The following is a 10,982-nucleotide window of genomic DNA, read 5'->3' as shown; positions in this document are numbered from 1 at the left end:
TTTGGTAGAGGTAACCCAATAGAAAACACAAATCTAGAAGTATAAAACGAACACTGGTGGTTTCGCTTAGTTATGATTATATTTTAATTTTATGTATACGTTATTTATTTAAGTACACCGTTATCCTGGGCGTTAAGTTTTAATTTTTGTTATTGGTCGAAGTCACAAACCGTAGAAAGAAAAATCGATATTAGTTGTACACTAAACTAACAGCAGAGAGCACATTGCCGCAAAGACACCGAAATGTGAGTCTAATCGGCTCTGTCTCTCGTCCTCATGGTGTGGTAAGGTGTTTGTTAGGGCTCTTGTGTATGTGAATATAATAATATAGAAACACATTGATTGGGCTTAATAAAATTAAAGAACTTTTTAATACTTGTTTACGGCACTATTTTTTGTAATCAATACATTTGGGAACAACTTGGGGAAATTTAATATCAATATCTGTTGTGGGTGATGAGATACAAACTACGACATTAATACTCTTCTTAACAGATTTAAGTATAAATGTAATAATATATTCCAGTTGGAATATTCAAGGGTATATAAACGGGTAGTGTGGGGGGGGGGGGGGGAGATGGCGAACCTATGACACGCGCACACCATGTTAGCGCACGAATGCGTAAAAGTTTGATAACATTAAAGTTTTTTTAAAAAAAATTGAAGGTTTATCGAACTAGTCGACAAGCAGGGAAAACGAAATCAAACCAAAATTTTTATTTGACACGGTGGTATAAAGAGGTTCGCCATCCCTGCTGTAGTAATTCTGAATACGAAGAAAAAATATTTCAACAATGATAGATACAATAAAAAAATGGTTATGGCGAAAAATCAAATTTTTTACCTGACCAGAATATTGACGCAACAGAACAGTGAAGCCTAATTTTTAACCACACCAGAATAATACATATTATCCTGTCAGTTCGAAGTCTGAAAAAAGTGGGACGAAAAATTTGATGTTGCCAAATGTAATAATTTGTAATGTTACATACAATGAGAAAACAAGTATTTTAAGGTTGTTTAATTGTGTTAAGAGCAATCGCGGTTTTTCTATATTGGCCCAAAACGCCTAGGTGGGAGAGTCAACCAAGTCTAGGTGTTTGTGCCCTATGGGCGGTACCACGGCAGTGATTCTATAATGTACCTACATGAGCCTTCTATAGACTTTGTCGCTAGTAATCACCACATCATGTATACTAATATTGCATCAAATCTTTTAAAGTTTTTACTGATGATGAAACGGTCATCATAAGAACGTTTTGTCGAAAAAAAATCATCAATAATTCAAAACATCTATTACATATAAAAAGTTGTAAAAATAATAAAATTTCAAGTATAATTTTGTTTTTTTCAAAATGTGTACCAAGCATTTGTACCGCGGATATGGTGTCCATTATAATCCGTATAGCACAGTTGCCAATATCACCATTATTCCAAATCTACTGTTCGTCTTTTTCGTTTCTGTTTCCTGACCAACCTTGCTGTTGGATACCTCTGTATGACCAAAAACCGCTAGCGATATTTTTGTATAACAGTATAAAAATAAAATTAATTGTGTGAACAACACCCCTACATAGAATGCTATGATTAATCATTTATCTGTCGCGTTGTCTGATAAATAGTCAAAGTTGCAATTAACCAGAAATCTATTTCATTCAAATCCGCTATTCTCAAAATCGAATAGTGGTAATTACAGCAAAAAGAAATCCACATAAAGACTGTTTTTTTAGATATTTCATAAGCTGAAAGCGGACAAGCAAATGAGCTAAATAATAATTCAATGGTCCTAAGGAACTTGTTCTAAAAGTGAATGAATGACCATCCTTGAAAAATTTAGCAGTTTCTCGTGTTCCGGACGATTGTCGTAAAAATTTTAACTTCTTGGGATGTAGAGTCATTATCATTTTTAGAGCATAACTGTGTAGTATAAGTTTTGACAAAAATCAAACACTTATAAAAGTAACGATGGGAACTTTAGATGTGTTCCTCGGGTTTGGTGCTAAAAACGACACAGATTATATTGTGTAGCCTCTTCAACGTCGGGGGAAAATTTAGTCTCCAGTACCTCTATGTTTTTAGTCAAATGAACAGAAGTTTGTATCCATTTGTGGATGAATTATTTCTCCAGGGTCGATCGCAAATAATAAACAACCCTTTCTTTGGTCAACTAATATTTATAGGATTTATTTCTAGATATTGTAGGTACTTAACTATGTTATTGCCTAGGTTTTGACACGAGTTTTTTGTAGTTTTAGGAAGGGCTGTGTAAACCAGAGAATTTACTAAACGGAAAATCTTGTTCGTTAACGGTTTTATCAGTGTTGTAGTTGGTGTAAATAATTTCTTTTATTCAAATACACCAAGCATGGCTACTATAGCATAAGGTATCCATGATAGTTCGTGTAATACGATTGCGCTAGTAACCTTAATATTACAAAACTAATGTTCGTTTTTTACGTATTACTCCTAGAGCATCCTGCAGTTGGATACTTTGGTTTATGGTATGACCTAAATCCGTCATCGGTATTTTTGTTTATAAAAACACAATTATTTATATTTGTAACACTATAAAAATTCCATTAATGGTACGCACCACATCCCCATGTATAATGCTATGTGAAGAACTATTTATCTTTTTTTGTCACCCGACAAATAATGATGAGTGCAATTTATTAAAAACTATTTCGATGGCATATCCTTGTGCTCGAAGTCCTATACTGGCATGACAATAAAAGAAATCCATATCCAAATTCTTTTTATGGTATTTTATAATTTGTACACTGAAGAAATATGTCATACAAACTGAACAATCTTCGGGAACTTCGTCTTAAAACGTTATGAATGTTACCTTTATCCCTTTGTTCCGAGTGATTGTCTTGAACATTTTTAATTCTATAGATATAGAGTCATTATTACTTTTAAGATCATATTATTAACGGTGTAGTTTGAGTTTTGACAACAATTATCACAAACAAAAGCATTGATGGTACCCTTTGTTGAGGGTTGAGGTCCGTGGAAAACTACTCACAACAACAAGGATTATATTTTGTACCTTCTTGGACGTTAAGGGAAAGTTAGTATCCATTGTCTTATAGTGTCATGTATTCATGATGGAATATTCATGGTCCCGAGTGTCTCGATATTTTTAGTCATGCGAACATACATTGATTCCAGGCTGTTCACAATATTTTTTCTGAGTCGATGTTAATTACCTAGTTACAACTCTAAGTCCTATTTCAGATTATAAGTGGAGCGATACATATATTTATTTTACAATATGTTTTGGCTTTGATATTTTCGTGTCGGAAGACTTATTGTGAAGTTAAAAAAATGCTTACACTTTTGACATGGTTTTGGTAGGAACCAGGATCTAGTTTCGGGGAAGGGAATAATACAAAATAAAAATGTCCAGTATTTTAATAAAACTGATTTTAAACCACAAAATGTTTTACACATTTTCATTAATTTTATGAATATCGTCAAAATTTTAACTTAATTTTCTTAAAAAAAATATTTGACATTAATACTCACTATTTTTAACTTCTTATTGCCTCCTATGTTTTAAGATGCTTATACTATTATTTTTTAATGTTTTTTGTCTATATGCGACCTCTACTAAAATATTATTTATACTTAGATATTATAATGTAACTGTTAATTTAGAAGGTAATTATTTTCTTGTATTCATTTGAATTGTATTGTAACATAACCTAAGTCCTAACCTTAGTTTGGGCTTTATGTAGTATATTAATTATATAGTTGAACGCATTGTATTATGATAATAACTATTTATAATCTTAGACGCCTTTTGATTTTTTTATCATTCAAAAAACTTTATGCTGTAAAATATTTTTCAATGTTTTTATATAACGTTCAAACATTATAGCATATACGTAGATGTATGCTGTATGTGAAATATTTTTTAATTTTCTAATATATAGAGGTACTTATTAATAATTGTTTGTAATTCATAATCTTAAAAATGTTAGCTAATATATGTTTGAAATATTTTAGGCAACATTTTTCTCAATTCATTTAATTATGTACATTTAAAAAGTTTAAATCAATATTGTTTGTATTAAATAGAATTGATTGCAATTGTGTTGTTGTAATTATATACGTATAATTTAATACCTAGTTTATCAATAATTTAATGTTTGTATTATGTTTATTGTTTGTATAAATACCTTAATTTATTTGTTTTATACTGTAAACCTTTTTGTACGATGTTAGATGTACCTATTACATATTAAACATGTATTGCACATTATTTTGATGTTTTAAAAGTATACACTTTAGTACTATAATGTATTGTAGTAGCACTCAAAATCTATTTTAATCCATATTTTTGAGTTCGATTGCATGTTTATTATGTTAACCTGCCAAAGATCCTGCAAAAATGGCACTTCGTCATAGAAAAGTTATTCTTGTTGTCCACGAGGTAGGTAATTCATTTTCTATATTTTCTAACGTATAATTGTATACGTTGTATAATATATGTACAAATGTACAATTGTACATTGCACCTACTTTGAGATGATTATAACAGACTCTAAAACCTGTAACTAATTCATTTTGATTTAGGATTATCATAAAAAACTGATATATTACATATATATATATATATATATAAGCTAGAATCGTTATAGGTATGACGTTTCTACTTCAGGCGATTAACTAAATTATGTTATTGTATGCGTTTGTGTATAAAAGAACGTGATTTTTATTTTCGATATTATTTAAACTATTTTCAATTTAATTCGGGTACCTACCCCACTCAATTCATTAATTGGGAAAATGTATTAATCAGGAAAACAATTGTCGTTAGGTACAAAATATTCCAGTAATTCAGCCATATCTTATAGCCTACTCTCGTTTTTCAGAAACATCCCTCATTAAATCAAACAAATTACAAAGGTATATTTTACAGTTTTTTAACAGTGAAACAAGATTTTTTATCACTGGGAAGGTAATCCTTTACAATAAATTATTTTTGTATTATTGCAATGATATATTATGTTATGTGTTGTGTGGCCCGCACAGAATCAGAGTCGTCAGCTGTAGTAATGGTTGTGTAGTTGTGTGGAAGAGTAATGGATGAGTGTAGGCCGTTTGGAAGAATCGACCCAAAATGTGGTTTATTTAGGCGAATAGTTATATACCGATTGGGCGAGTGTTTATTCCACAAAAATACCGTTTATTCGTGTATTATCAAATATTATAGTGGACCCAAGTTACTAGATTTTGAGAGTGGATTGTCAATATATGTATCATCTGCTATGTAATTTTATATTAAGAATCCTAAAATGGTAAATCCAAATTCAGTGAAGTCACACGTTTAGATATTTTCAATGCGTTTTAGACAGGGTTGGCAAAAATCCAGGATTTATAAAAAAAACCATACAATCCCAATCATTTAAATACTCCGGCATTCGGTGCCCAGTGTGAGGAACCTTTTGGTGGCCGCCTTTCGACCCTGAACATGTATTTCCTTATCAATTTTGTTTTAGTCCGTAGAGTGTAAACCTTAAACTAATTAACGGAGTTGTGATATTTTTTTCATATATTTATTTATTTATTACTTTCAAGATGAGCAAAAGTTACAAAATATATTTACATTAATTAGTTATAATAAAATTAATTATAAATATTATATTAATAATATTAATTTATATACTTTACCATCATCATCATTCATCATTAGTACAACGAAGTAATGAACATCTCAATAAATTACATCCATTAATATTTTGTGAAACCGTTAGAGGCATTACAGATTTTATCCTAACGACCGGAACTTTACCCGTACAGTGAACAAATTTCGTCTTATTTCTTGTTATTAGTCATCGTAACATACTTGTAAAAGAAAAAAAGTTTCAGCACACGATTGCATAAAGTATATTTGTTTTGATAAATTGGATATTTTATATTTTTTAAGCACTGCAGTTTATTAGTATTACAATATAAATTTTCTATGTATATTAAATACGTTTTTCACTATTTGTAGATTTTAATTTTAAATGTTGAGAAGCCAAAATTTGTTTCGACTCCCCACTGCGTGTTCGACCTTAATGCGCGCTACTGCATTTTGGCAATAATGTGAAAATAATTAATGCAGTAATTTTTAAAATGTTACGAAGCTTGTGACAGGTTTTTATACGCTCATAATTATAATTGATGTATGGGAGTACCACAAAACAGTACCAGTACCCGGGTAAAGTGTCTGGACGAACTAAAAATCGCGAAAATTTGCAATAAACTATTTTGTAGTTAAAAAATTTCAAGCATCATTTTTTTGTCTATATCTAAGGTTTGAAAATTTATTACGGAATTCCACATTTCATATATTTGAAAAAAAAAGTGTACTGAGAAGTCACATTAATTTTGTACAATTATTTGAAGTTCAAATGTATACAACATTTGATTACTCATCTGTAAACAACGATTTTCTTAATTAGTTGACAATCGAAATCGAATTACAGTAGTTACGTGCAATTTTCTCTCATTTTTTATATGTATTGTTGTTTAAATATTAACAACATTTGTCAAAATTACAAGGATTATTGTAAATTTTTTGTAGTAAACACTTTTAAAATAGTCAACTTTTATAGCTATATATAATGATTGAAAATTTAATACATATACGATTTCTTATAACCATAGCCCATACTGTAACTAAAAAATCTAAAAATAATCTAGGCACATTTTTTTATACTGGTATTCTATGATCAAAATTGGACTTAGATTAGATATTTAAATAAAGAATAATGATTTTGTTTGTAATTTAAAAATATTATTCGTGGGTGTACTTAAAACTTTTAAAGTAGATACACATAGGCGCACAATGACATTTTAAAATGTAATGATTTCATAAAATGTTAATTTAACCTATTGTAGGTTTACTAATAGTAAAATCAATTACTTTAATAGCATAAGACATGAATATCATTAAAAAACCAACTTTGTAAATCGTAATATATAGGCTGACAGACCGACTTCGCTTTGAGACTTCATTTTTCGGATATGTACAATGATTTTACAGTCCCTGTATTACACCACCTGCTACTGTTACACCAGTTACCCTGCACCTTCTTATATATTGACATTTTTAGAAAAATATTTTGCTTGAAAATATGAAATTCAAAATATATGATGTTGTTCAAGAAATTGAGACTTTTAAGAAAATTACAAAAATTAGTAATATTAGTAAAATTGTTTTTAATTAGTGATTTTTTGTTATGCTTCAATCCGGTGATATTGAAAAATATAATAATTAAAATATCAAAATAAATAATGATGACAATAATTTATTACTTCAGCCAATGGCCATCGCTGTCGAAGCTTTTTTCTTATATTTATCTAAAAAAAATCGTTACCTACTATATAAATGATTATTTATTTACCAATTTATAAGAAAAAATTCCATTTATAATCAGGGCTATAATTTTAACAGTAGCAGCTGAACATAAGATAAATAAATACACGGCTGATATAATCGCTATAGTTCCATGATAGGTGACTAGTGACCACCTAATGTGTGTGAAGTTGGCCCCCCGACTTTGTTCGATCAATTCAAAAAACGTGTCATTATTTTGCAAATCAGTTTTTAGAATTTGCAAATCGATACTTTATGTTTGTCGAGTTTTTACAAGTTTTTTGGCAAATTCGTTTTTATGTCATACCCGAATCAATGGGTCCAGCTATTAAAGCGAAATCAGTTATTACATTATTCATAAGCTAAAAATTATTTCACCGAGCCCATTTTTAAGTGCGTCTGCTCACATAGTCCAGATCCTTGTGCCATATAGATTCTAAAATCATATTGTAATTGCATATTTTGTGTAACCACAATAGTATTATATAGTATATACTGTAGTATTTTTAAGAAAAGACATTCAACATATTCTTATTAACCATTTTGTGTTATTTTGTTTGATAGTATAGAGCAAAACTTCTAAGAAACATTATATGATCGGTATTATTTATTATTATATGCTTTTAGATAAAAATTGATTGAACAATACGATTTTATTTTATTATTATTTTATTTCTGAAATCTCTTCTTCAACTACCAAATTTAGTTTTATTATTTAAATTTAGTCAATTCTAATTTAACACATTAAAAAACAGAATTAAATACATTAAATTTTAAAAAAGAAATTACTCGAATTGACGAATCCTCGCCTCACAAACACATTACAATGTTTCACAATCAACCATAACCCCTCACAGAATTCTAATGGCTTTATTTGCCGGTGCTTATTAAGACCAATAAAGAAAGAGTAGGTACTTACAAAATATTTGAGCTTTTAAATAAAAATTAGACCTTTTCGCTTTAGGTTTCGCTTATTTTAGACTTTGTTATTATTACTTTTGCTATTTTGGTTCTTGTTTGCATCAAGCTGCAAACATTGCAATTATTATTATCATTACACATAGATAGAAAGATTGGACGAATGTACGGTGCACGAATATTGCAGTATTGTAACTCATATCCATATATATGTATGTATTTACGTGTTATAATACAGTTGTGTAATGTATATCATGCGTTATCGGCTGTCGCGACTGTTTCTGAACTTCAGGTTCAACTTTCGTATCCACGACAACTGACGATTAGTCCGGCGGCAGTGCGCTCCGTCCGTGGTCGCGCTGTTGTCGTGGCCCTCGTCCACGTCGTCGTCGTCGTCGTCACTTTCGCGGTCGGTGGCCGTACACGACCAGCAACGAGACGTGCCCCCGATGTACGACGACGTCCAACTGCGTCGGTTCGCTGTCGCGCCGCCGGTCGACGAGGCCGTGGCCACGTCGTTCGTATCGGTTTCGACAGCGTTACCGCTGCTGTTACCGTGGTCGTTGCGCTGGTAGTCGTCCGTCGAAAAATCGCCCCGGCGGTCTGCACACATCGACATGATTTCCCTCAGCCCGTGCGATCTGGTGAAGCTGTTGCACTTCGTCGGCCCACGGCGCACCTCCGACGCCGACTTCACCGAGTGCAGTGCTGATACGATTTCCGCCCTCTCCCTGCCCACCGCCAACATAATATCATAACATATTATTGTAATATCGTACAAGACCGACGGCAAGGGCTTTATATAGACTCGGGTATGAGACGGATATTTAATTACTCCGACTGCACAATCTCGGTTTTGTTATTATTATTATTTTTTTTTTTGGATCACACACTACAATATTATAGGTAGGTATATTAAAATAAACGAAGAAAGTCATTTTTGTTTTAAAATTAATTACGTCACGTGCAATTCAAACGTGAAACATTTTTACTTTTACAAGTGAAATAAAAAATAACGATATTGCACGGTCAAAGTCTATAGTTTTTTATAGCAATAATTTAGTTTCTATATTATATCTAAAAATTACAACAGCATAACCATCACTGTCTTTTACCACGTGAAGCTGTTTTTCAATATAATTTCGTAATAAAACATCAACCAACAATATAGTCGACAGTTGTAGGTAGTGGAACCAGGTAAATAAGTTTCTTTGAATTAGTTTTACCCCTTAAAAAGTGAGTGTGTGCCTTGCGGCGATAATTGATAATTTGTTAATTTTAGATTTAAATATGGGCTAAAAGTATGTATACTGAATAGTATAAATCGTATTTCATCTAATTTTTTTGTTTATGTACACACAACACCATGCCACCTATTATATAGGTAGCTCAAGAAATTACTCCGAACACTGTATAGTCTATCCGAAGGCCACCAGACCAATAACCTTCAAGAATAAGTCTCATAGTAATAGGGCACATTCAAAAATATACAAACTAATTTTGCATAATAATGCAAGTACAAATAATATGCTTATATTGTATGGGTATAAAAAAAAAACAGCAGGGGATGTGTCACGCGTCTGTAATATGTAAAATACGTTTTGAGAAAACGTTTTAGCCTTTAGGTACCTACCTACTATTATTCTAAGCTGAGAATGGCTTTGTATTAGTTTTAATTTAACAACCAGAAGGATAATTAGATGTGTGCATTGCACTGCAGGAATACAATATTTTCAATCTATTGTATATTTGTATTAAAAATACGTATAACGAAACATGATATTTTGTATGATCCCACTGAAGTTGACGAATGAATTAAGATATGTCGAGGATTCGTCAACGATGTAATAGGAGAGGTCATTATTATAATAATGCATTACAGAGTAAACAATATGATTTCAACAAAGGGGGAGGTGAGAATTTATTCGATTACATTCCGCCAATAAATTATAGGACACCTACGAACGGCTCTTAGCACTTCCGATGATGCTCTCCAGCTATACCGCGAACCATTACCACGGTATAAGATGGCAATAAATTACCATAATATTATAGTATTATTAAAATATAGATGCAAACATATTATTATAATATTTTAACTACTATCGACACTCAAACGAGCTCGGCATGCATACTTGCGTATGGAAGAGTTCGTTCTGGGCGAGTTCCACGTGTAATGATTATTGATGGTGACTACGCCGTCAGAGTTCGAAGTTCGCGGGCAGTTATCATCGTTACAAGGTTAATCCGTGGCCAGATCTCGTCTGGTGACCACTCGATTATCGGGCAGCCCGCTGTTGAACAGCCTTAGTAAGTTCGACGTCGAGTCTTTGCAGTGCACTTTTCCTTTTGACGATGGCATGCAGACCGAGTACTTTGTAATATATAATACGTCATCAGTAAGTATTACATTTTTTTCCATCGTTATAGAATACACAGTTACAGTATAACCAGTGGCGTATCTACAGATAGCGGGAGAGGAGAGGAGAGTAGGTAGGTCATGACGAATGGAACTTTTTAACTTTTTTTTTCTTACTATATTTCGGCATTACAAAAAAATATTTTTCCTTGATGTGGGTATTTTTAAAATGCAAAAAAAAAAGGGAGTCTTTATAGGTAATTGGCTATATTTTGTCAACAAATGAAAACTAACAATAATAATTAATTGGCTCGGTGAGGCACGGTTGTA

At 31.6% G+C, this 10,982-nt stretch overlaps 1 pseudogene; it reads right to left on the bottom strand.

The window, feature by feature from the left end:
- Positions 1-8,552: 8,552 nt before the first annotated feature.
- Positions 8,553-10,655, bottom strand: LOC111037645 (annotated as a pseudogene).
- Between the last annotated feature and the right edge of the window lie 327 nt (positions 10,656-10,982).

This window comes from Myzus persicae, unplaced genomic scaffold (assembly GCF_001856785.1).
Source record: "Myzus persicae strain clone G006 unplaced genomic scaffold, MPER_G0061.0, whole genome shotgun sequence".
In the NCBI taxonomy this organism is placed as follows: Eukaryota; Metazoa; Arthropoda; class Insecta; order Hemiptera; family Aphididae; genus Myzus; species Myzus persicae.
Note: the sequence above shows the minus strand (reverse complement) of the source record. Positions and strands in the feature narration are given on the sequence as shown.